This window comes from Quercus lobata, chromosome 5 (genome assembly GCF_001633185.2).
Source record: "Quercus lobata isolate SW786 chromosome 5, ValleyOak3.0 Primary Assembly, whole genome shotgun sequence".
In the NCBI taxonomy this organism is placed as follows: Eukaryota; Viridiplantae; Streptophyta; class Magnoliopsida; order Fagales; family Fagaceae; genus Quercus; species Quercus lobata.
Window position 1 is genome coordinate 69,826,148 of NC_044908.1, and position 9,618 is coordinate 69,835,765.

Here is a 9,618-nt window from a genome sequence, read left to right on the forward strand (position 1 = left end):
TTGACTGAATTAGGTTGTCTTCCTGAACTAGAACGTCTGAACCTGCTCAATTTGGCTCCCATTGAATTCTCTAATTGAAGCAACTTAATTAGCAAACCAAAAATGAAATCATAAATAAAATGCCAAGATGAGAAATGGGATTGAATGAGTATTTTTGAAGGGATTATAAAGTGATTAGAGACGGAGGAGCCTAGAGGAGCAATGTTCATGAGGACAATAATAGCTTGGTTATTATCGTACACTCACTACAAAAAAAAAGAGACTATCCCAACGTTTTCAAAACTGCTAAGATAGGGTCAAAATGCCTATCCCGGTGTTTTTTTCCCCGGCGCTTCAAACTGTTGGGCAATGAATGTGGGTATAGGGTTGCCGGACCTGTACCAGTGCTTTTCAAAAGCGCTAGGAAAGACATACACCCTATACCAGCGCTTTCAAAAGTGCTGGTATAGGTCTTTTAAATTATATTGATTCAAGACTTATACCAGCGCTTTTGAAAGCGCTAGAATAGGTACTACCTATGCCAACGCTTTCAAAAGCGTTGGTATAGGTCTTGAATCAATATAATTTAAAAGACCTATACCAGCACTTTTGAAAGCACTGGCATAGGCAACACCTATTTCAGCGTTTTGAAAAGCGCTAGTATAGGTCTTGAATCAATATAATTTAAAAAACCTATACCAACACTTTTGAAACTGCTGGCATAGGGAGAACCTATTCCAGTGTTCTAAAAAGCGCTGGTATAGGTCTTGAATTAATATAATTTAGAAGGCCTATACCAGCGCTTTTGAAAGCGCTGGCATAGGATGTACCTATTCCAGCGTTCACAAAAGCGCTGGTATAGGTTGTGAATCAGCATAATTTAAAAAGACCTATGCCAGCGCTTTCAAAAGCGCTGGTATAGGTCCTTTTTTAAAAAAAAAAAAAAAATTAGCACCTGTAATGTACCTAAAATACATATTTTCCAATACCTATTTTATAGCAACTGTAATGAACTACAATTCATATTTTTCAATAGCAAATACCATACCACATTAAATCAAGAAACTAAATATATTTAATTAAACCATATCAATAATTACATCTCAAATGTCTAAAATTTTATACACAAAATAATACATTCTAGACAACTATGTACAATGTCCTACACAAAAGAATACATTCTAACTATATAGAATGTCCTGCACAAAAGAATACATTCTACTGCGTATTGCCTACTCCAAAATAGGTGCCCAAAATATCGCCTACTGCGTATCATCAGATGATAAGCGCTGAGCACCGGGAGATTGGATATCCACTACAAAATAACCATCACCATCCTACGAATTAAGAAACACACAATAGATTAGTGTACTAAACAACTAGTATTACTACCAAGTGCCACATTAGCAATTAAAACACACTTAAAATAACTAATTTCAATTAAGCATATCAATTGGGTATTAGTCTCAGTAAATTTCTCAAAAAGTGATTAGTGAGCAATTTATGCAAAAGATTCAATAAGTGATTACTTACACATATTGTGTAAAGCCTTAGAGGTTACATTTCTACTTGATATTTCTATGTATTTTATGTGTTACAATGAACCCTAAACTGGTAGATATAAAGATTAGGGTATACATTAATGAAGGAGTTGAGAAGGAGGTAGTTGGGAGTTAAGGGGATACATTAACCATGAGTGCTAATAAGCATTCTATAGCAAAGTTCCTCTACGTGGAGAGGCAGGGCAGTGTTATAGGCAGCAATATAACGGCTATCATATGGTAACAGAAGCTACAATCATGTCCTAAATACCCAACCAAAAATCAAAGGACAAACACAAGGTTAGTCTTTCACAAATCAGACATCCAGTCACCAATATAATTTAAGCAAATGCAAGTGATAATCCAATACAATTACTGCAACCTTTTTTTTTTTTTTTTTTTTTTTGAGAAGCCAGTTCATGCACATATTATGGGGGTACCCCATGAATGTTAGCATTGATTATAGGCACCTTTCTTTCAAGCATTCACTCCTATTTGTTCTCAAGCCCATAAGCACTTGCTGCACTTCTTGCCATATATTTAGAACTTCAGAATATTTTTATAATACAATGCAGTATTAGATACAGGCATGTGATTCTCAAAGCCTTGATTTTGCAAAAAGATTTACAGAAAATAATTTAATCAAATTCCGAAAAACTACTAAGACATGGCCACCCAATTAACCCATTTCACAGCAAAATTCATCAGATCAAAACTCACCAATCACCTACACACTTAGACACACACAAAAAAGCACCATATACTATCCAATAACCCATTAACTTCATAAATTATCCATAAACCATTTCCAAACAAAATTCATCTGATTATTTTGCATCACAGAAACTTCATGACAACTCACCAATCACCATACAAACATGAATAAAAATGCCAATACTTTTTATTCAAACTACTTACCATAGACATACTGGGAAATGATGGGCACAGTCAGGTCAACATCCTCTGCATTAATTGAACTTGAGCTTCAAGGGCATCATAACGAGTGCATTTCTCCTTCATTGCTTCTACTTGAGTAGACAACTCTATAACCCTTTGGTCGGTTGCAGTAGATGTTGGAGGTGGCGTACTGTCATCCATTGACCTCGCACGATTGCCAGAAGGGGTTGGACCAAAGCCTAGCCCTCTGACACGGTCACCTCTCTTTGCATCGATGACCTATCCAAATGCATCGTTGGGCTGCCAAAGTATGCCAGCCTCAATGTCGTTTCCCTGCAACTGTGACCCCTCTGTCATAAGTCGTTTCATCTTTGCCTAGTAATCACAAATAAACAAAACAATATATTAGCAATGAGGGCAATAATACACATGCCAACATGAGTAATATGCTTTTATATATATAAAAGTTGGGTTGGAGTTATTATAAAAGAGAAAAAAAAGTTGGGTTAGAGTTATACCATGCGTACTTAGAACTCAAACCATATATATTGTGTCTTTAAGAGTTTCCATCAAATATCTAAGCATATCAAAAATTAAGAACCAGTATGTGAAGAACTGCAATGTTTTGAACTACAATGTTTTGAACCTAGAAGTTTCATAGATCATATACAAACACATTTAAGAAACAATTGTATAAACCCAACCCAAGAGAAGGAGAAGGGGAAATTCAAACAAGTCTGATTTTCAAGAAAAGATGCTCCCCAAGTTTGTCCTGGGAAGCTTCATGTACAATACTTACCAGCAGGGACGTATCTATTAATTTTCAAGTGATTTTTTTTTTTTTTTTTGTTGGCCTTCTACCGTCTAGTTGGAAAATTTTGCTTGTGAATGACCAACAGAACTTAATTCCAATCACTAAAGCCACTATACCAATCTTAACAAAATTTTCAGAGATTTGTTATTAAAAAAATGGAATCACATAAATTTTAGGGGCAAATTTGGACCATCCATATTTCCCAGACAATTTGACACTTGAACAAGATCATAATGCACTATTGAAATAAGAGTTCGTAAGCTTCATTGGCTATATTATAGTATAAAGTATGAATAGAAGTTTTGCAAAGTCAATGATAAGAGTAAAAATTTTAAGTACAATCAAATTTCCTCTTCATTGCATGTCTTTTTGTCTCTAAAAAACTAATAAATTAATTCATGGAGTTCAAAAATCATCCTAATACTGCCATGAGAAAATGCCTTCATTTTAGGTCTACGATGATGTTGCTAAATATCTTAGAATATCTACTCTTATTGGCAAAGTTTGAAAGACAAATAAAATTTTTTTCATTCTCCCAATTTATAAAAAAAAAAAAAAAAAAAAAAAAAAAAAAAAAAAAAAGCTATCCTTAATTAAACTCAATCTGATTGATCCTCAGTGAGGATTAGGTAAACCCAATCAATGCCCCCACATTGTGGACACTTTTTCTTGGTGCACTAAGTCCCTCTCCTTAGTCGGCACTGATAGTGCTTAGCATTCTATGACAAAAAGATAGCTAGTGTATGAGTGGAGTCTCAAGACTCTTAACCCTTGGAAGTTTATGAAGAATGAAACATATATAAATATATATATATATATAATTTAATTAAATTAAATATTTAACTCCCTCTTGTTTAAATGTTTGAAAAGAAATGAAGTAATCATATTTGGGAGTTAAATGAGAAAAAAAATTTAATTATTAATTTTACTAGCCAATGTCCCATGCGACACACGTACACTCTATAAATTCATTTTTAAAAATTTGATAAAGAATTATTTCTACATGTTATAATATGTAAGAAAAAAATTCTAATTAGATTACACATCATTGTAAAGAAAGCAAATCTAAATTATTATGATTATTATAAGTAAGAATATGAACTTCTTTCTTAAGTGAATTGAAAAATATTAAATTATATCCACTATGTTAAGTGCACTATCAATAATGTGTCCACACTCCACAGTTACACATAGGGACGTGCAGCTCTAAGAAACAAACATCACCTGTATGAGTAGCTCAGTTTTCAAATGCCTACTTGCTTAATGCTCACTACATCCTTCATCACCACGTTGACTAATGATAGCATCCATCTGTCAAATAACACCTTAACTAACTTCTCTGAGTCACCTGTAATGTCATATAAGCAAATATCTATTCAACCGGCACATGAATTAAGTTTTTATAAAGAAAAATGCATTACAAATACTATAAGTTTGTCCTTTTTTCCCATTTTCCTAAAATCAGTAGAGCAAGAAAAAAAAAATTAAGGCTGGGAGAAATCGACAATGAAGGGCACCACATCTTTATGATGAGGTTGCACCACTTTCATACACAATAAGTGGGGCAATTTTACACTACAACCATTTTTTAATCACCTTACTTGAAAGTTGATATAAAGCGAGAAAAAGGAGAGAATTTTTGCAACATAACATAATTAGTATGAATTAATAAGCTTAATAATATGCCATCACACAAAGAAAAGGACTGTATATTTTATTGGGATTTCACCAGTGCAAATAAAATATACAATTATAAACAATATTTTACCAGTGCAAATGCACCATAGTAGCAGTTCTCCAGCCCTCTAGAGAAGTATATTTTTAATTCTCAATTGGATCAGGACCCGATTCAGTTCATGTATGACCATGCACTGCCCCCCACTCCACCTTGACAACTGATCCTGCCTTAATATGCCAGCTTCCCTACCCTACATCAGTATCCATCAACTATACATGCCACCATGACAATTGATAAGGTCGTGCATCTCTCTTCATCTCTCTACTATATTATTATTGTTTCACATACACACACATAAATATATATAATAAATAAATAAAACCCCTACTTAATGGTGTGAGATGGACTCCATGCACTTGAGAAGTGGGGCATGTGTTACAAGTTAATTGATAGTAGAGCTTTCACATCACTTTAAAGTTTTTGAAAGAGTTATTTAGAAGAAAACCACTTTGCATTTTGAGGTGAGTTTGGATCTTCAGTTACAATGAGAGTAAGAACCAAACACATTTGACAAAAAATTAAGAATTAAACATTCAGAACATTCTATAAAAGAATAAGTGAAATGGTCCACAAACCATAAAGACAATCAACTTTCAGATTGAAAATCTAAATGAACCTGCTTATTCAGTGACAATGAGCATGTAATTATAAAACAATCAAATTTGTCACAAAAATTCAATTCATGACCATTGATGCAGTTTATTTTACAAAACCAATCAATTCACAACCATTGATACAGTTGAAGTAAAATACTATAGAATATTCTTGAAAGAAAATGGAACTATCTTCAATCTTTGATATAAAAGGGATTTTTGGAGGCGGGGTAGGTCTTAGAATGAAATCTCACTGAATAAAAAGTTGCAATGCATCATTACTTATGCTTTATGACTTTGTATTTCAAATAAACCGATGAAAAGATGTCAAACCAGAGGAATGGGAGAAATGAAATGTCCTCTTTCAAATTCAAGGACTGAAATGTTTGAACCCTTTCATATCTCATAGAACATTCAGCTTAAAGCAATATCAAAATTTAATGACCATATGTCTCTTTGGATCAAAACAATCATTCCTCTATCACTATCACTATCACTATCACAGACACAGAGAAATCAGATTCAAATACATTCCAGTTCCCACATTTACCTAGAAAGACCAACAACAATTGAATCAAATTTAGTATATAACAAGGTATACCCAGATGAGAAAATTAACAAATAATTGGAAAGATGCATTAGAAAGAAAGAATGACTTACACTGTCAAAGTTCAAAATTTTAAGCCCAACACTGAAAGAGAGATTCAAATCTGCAGAACCCAAAAAACAGTTATTCATCAAAACCAAACCAACTCAAATTTATAGAGGGGGGAAAAAAAACCTACAAACGTTAGTTCCAAAAAAGTTTGAAATTTCATATTAAAAAACAAACAAAAGTAAATTAATTTAATGAAAAAGAAATCACAAAAACAAAAAAAATGGGAACTGTACCAACTAAATGAAAAGACAGTGATGAGGGAGGGAAGGAGTCTGAGGATGGCCGCGGTGGCTGTGTTGCTGGCGATGGTGGTGTCAGCGGCAGAAGGCAAGGCCGACGGAGTGTGAGGGAGAGTGAGGAAGGGAGTGAGGGAGAATGAGGTTGTCGGAGGACTGTTGGACCGGCGACGAGGAGAACGGTGGTGGCTTAGCAGTGAGGGTTCAGAGACGAGAGTAAGGGAGAATGAGGTAGAGAGTGTTTGGGTGGGCAGTACGATGGTTTGATTTGAGTGAGAGAGTAAAGAGATCCAAATTTTGGTGGGAATCGAAGAGTTTTAGAGGGAATTCAGAATTTTTATTGTGACAACATTTTGACCTATTGTCACAACATTCAGAATTTTAAAGCTGCTGCAATAAAGAGAGAGTAGGCTAAGATTTATTATGATGGGAATATAACTTGTTGTGGCGAAAATTAAGTCCGCCTTAATAGCTCTTTACGGATTTTTTTAATAAAATAATATTTAATACTTCAAATTAATAAAATATAATTTAATAATTAAAAATTTTTAATTTAATCCTACAAATTAACAAATATATAATTTAATACTTCAAATTACTAAAATGCAATTTAATACTACAATTGTCAATAAAATATAATTTACTAATTAATAACAATATAATTAATACTTCCAATTATGTAAATATATTTTAATACTACAAATTATTTGAGTATAATTTAATATAATACTTCAAATTAATAAAATATAATTTAACACTACAAATTAATAAATAAATAATATTTTAATTAATAGAAATTGTAGGGGTTGGGGCCCAAAATGATGCATTGGGCCTTGGGCCTTGTCCGAGGACCCTAACAAGTCCGAGGAGGAAAACACGACTTAGATGATCCACATTGCAACTCTTATCAATGGGAGACAAAGGAAAAGAGGTCCGAGGAGAAACTTCTCGAACACAACAAACGCAAACCAGGTATGTACTTTAACAACTGAGATGCGCCCCCTGAACATGTGAGAGAGAAGAAAATTCAAAATATTTAAGGAAAAGCTGCCACCAACACATTAAATGCACTGCAACTACTTTTCTGGCCGCATTAATGTGGAGAAGACCCCTGAACAGTGCTGCCTTGGCTGCCACAACTCACAGAAAGCTGAAAGGGGTGTCTGATGGGATGGGTATTTAAGTAGAGATCCAGATGATCAACAAGTGTAAAGTCCAAATGATCAGGAAAAAGCTATATAATATGGAAGAGCTCCCATGAAAAAGGGGCAGAAAAAAGGAGTGAGAGAGAATACTGTAGCATGCTATAAAATCCTAATATTGTGATCTATATATACGTCAAATTCTGGTCTCCTCGAACTGAAGGTACTCTAGCAATAATAGCTTTTATTTGTGTTTGATTGATTCTTAACTCCATGCTAGCCGTTGCCTAACTCATCTAGACCTAGTTCTTTGACCCATACTCTACAAAATTCATTGTATTAGGTTTATTGGACCAGGATTCCATACATTTGGGCTTGGGCTCCAAATTTTGTCCCCACAGAAATATATTTTCATAATTCAACTAAACAAAATTTAATTGAATTTATACTTCAAACTAATTTAATATATTTTAATTTAATACTTCAAATTAATAAAATATAATTCCTCACTACAAATTACTAAAATATGATGTAATAACTAGAAAAAAATGTAAGATTCGATAGGAGGACCAAAAAATTAAAATATAATTTAATATTACTTTGGAATGACTAAAATACCCTTAAAACTAAAAGAATGCTAACTTACCTGCATAACCATAGAAAATTACCGAAACACCCCTACCACCCAAAAAATGGCTGAACACCCCCAAAGCAAGAAAAATAGCTGAAATACCTTTGAAGCCTAAAAAAAGACCACAATACCCTTGAATCCTAAGAAAACACCAAAATTGAAGGAAATATAATGTATTATTTAGTGAAAATGACTATAATACCCCAGTACCTAAAAGAAGGCCAACCTACCCCACAAACTCAAAAGATGGCTGAGACACCCCTACCACCCAAAAAATGAATGAAATATCCCCGAAGCAAGAAAAATAACTAAAATACCATTGAAGCTTGAAAAAGACCACAATACCTTGAATCATGAGAAAAAACCAAATTTGGAAGAAATATAATTCAATATTCATTTGAAAACGATTGAAATATCCCTAAGAGTAAATATAAACTGAAAAAAATGGCTGAGAAACCAAAGTACCCCTAACAGCTGAAAATGAACCAAATACCCCATACGTAGAGGTGGCAAATGGGCGGGTTGAGTCATAAATGGGTTGTGTGTTTAGTTACCCATTTATCCATTTATGACCCGTTTATATATAAATTAATTACCCATTACCAACCCAACCCATTTAATTAGTAACCCACCTATTTAACCCAATATGACCTAAATACCTTTAAAACTACTTGAATACTCTCTTGACTTTCAAAATTACCAAAATACCCCCAAAACCCAAAAAATGACCAAAATACCCCTGAAACCTGAAAAATGGCCAAATACCCCCAAAACCCAAAAACTAACAAAATAATCACAAAACCTACAAAGTGACCAAAATACTGGAACCCAAAAAATGACCAAAATACCCATGAAACCAAAAATTACCAAAATACCCCCTCCAAAACCCAAAAAATGACTAAAATACCCCCCAAAACCCAAAAAATGACCAAAATACCCCTGAAACATAAAAATTACCAAAATACCCCAAAAACCCATAAAATGACCAAAATAACCCCAAAACCAAAAAATGACCAAAATACCCCCGAAACCAAAAAAATGACAAAAGTACCCACGAAACATAAAAAATGACGAAAATACCCATGAAACCCAAAAAATGAACAAAATACCCCCAAAACCAAAAAAAATGTCCAAAATACCCCTGAAACCTAAAAAATTACTAAAGATCTTTGAAATCTAAAAAATAGCCAAAATAACCTTGAAACCTAAAAATAAACCAAAATAACTCCGAAACATAAAAATAACCAAAATACCCCTGAAACCTTAAAAATGGCCAAAATAACCCTGAAGGTTGAAAATTGACGAAAATAACCTAGAAACCTAAAAATGGTCGAAATACCCCCGAAACCTTAAAATGGCCAAAATAACCCCAAAGCCTGAATATTGACC

The 9,618-nt window shown here is 33.6% G+C and overlaps 1 long non-coding RNA gene across 1 annotated transcript; it reads right to left on the reverse strand.

The window, feature by feature from the left end:
- Positions 1-1,031: 1,031 nt before the first annotated feature.
- On the reverse strand, positions 1,032-6,723 carry LOC115992439. The gene is made up of 5 exons (XR_004092513.1): positions 6,454-6,723; positions 6,223-6,272; positions 4,456-4,579; positions 2,439-2,792; positions 1,032-1,316 (listed from the first exon to the last, which is right to left on the reverse strand). It is a non-coding gene; the product is annotated as an uncharacterized LOC115992439 (long non-coding RNA).
- Between the last annotated feature and the right edge of the window lie 2,895 nt (positions 6,724-9,618).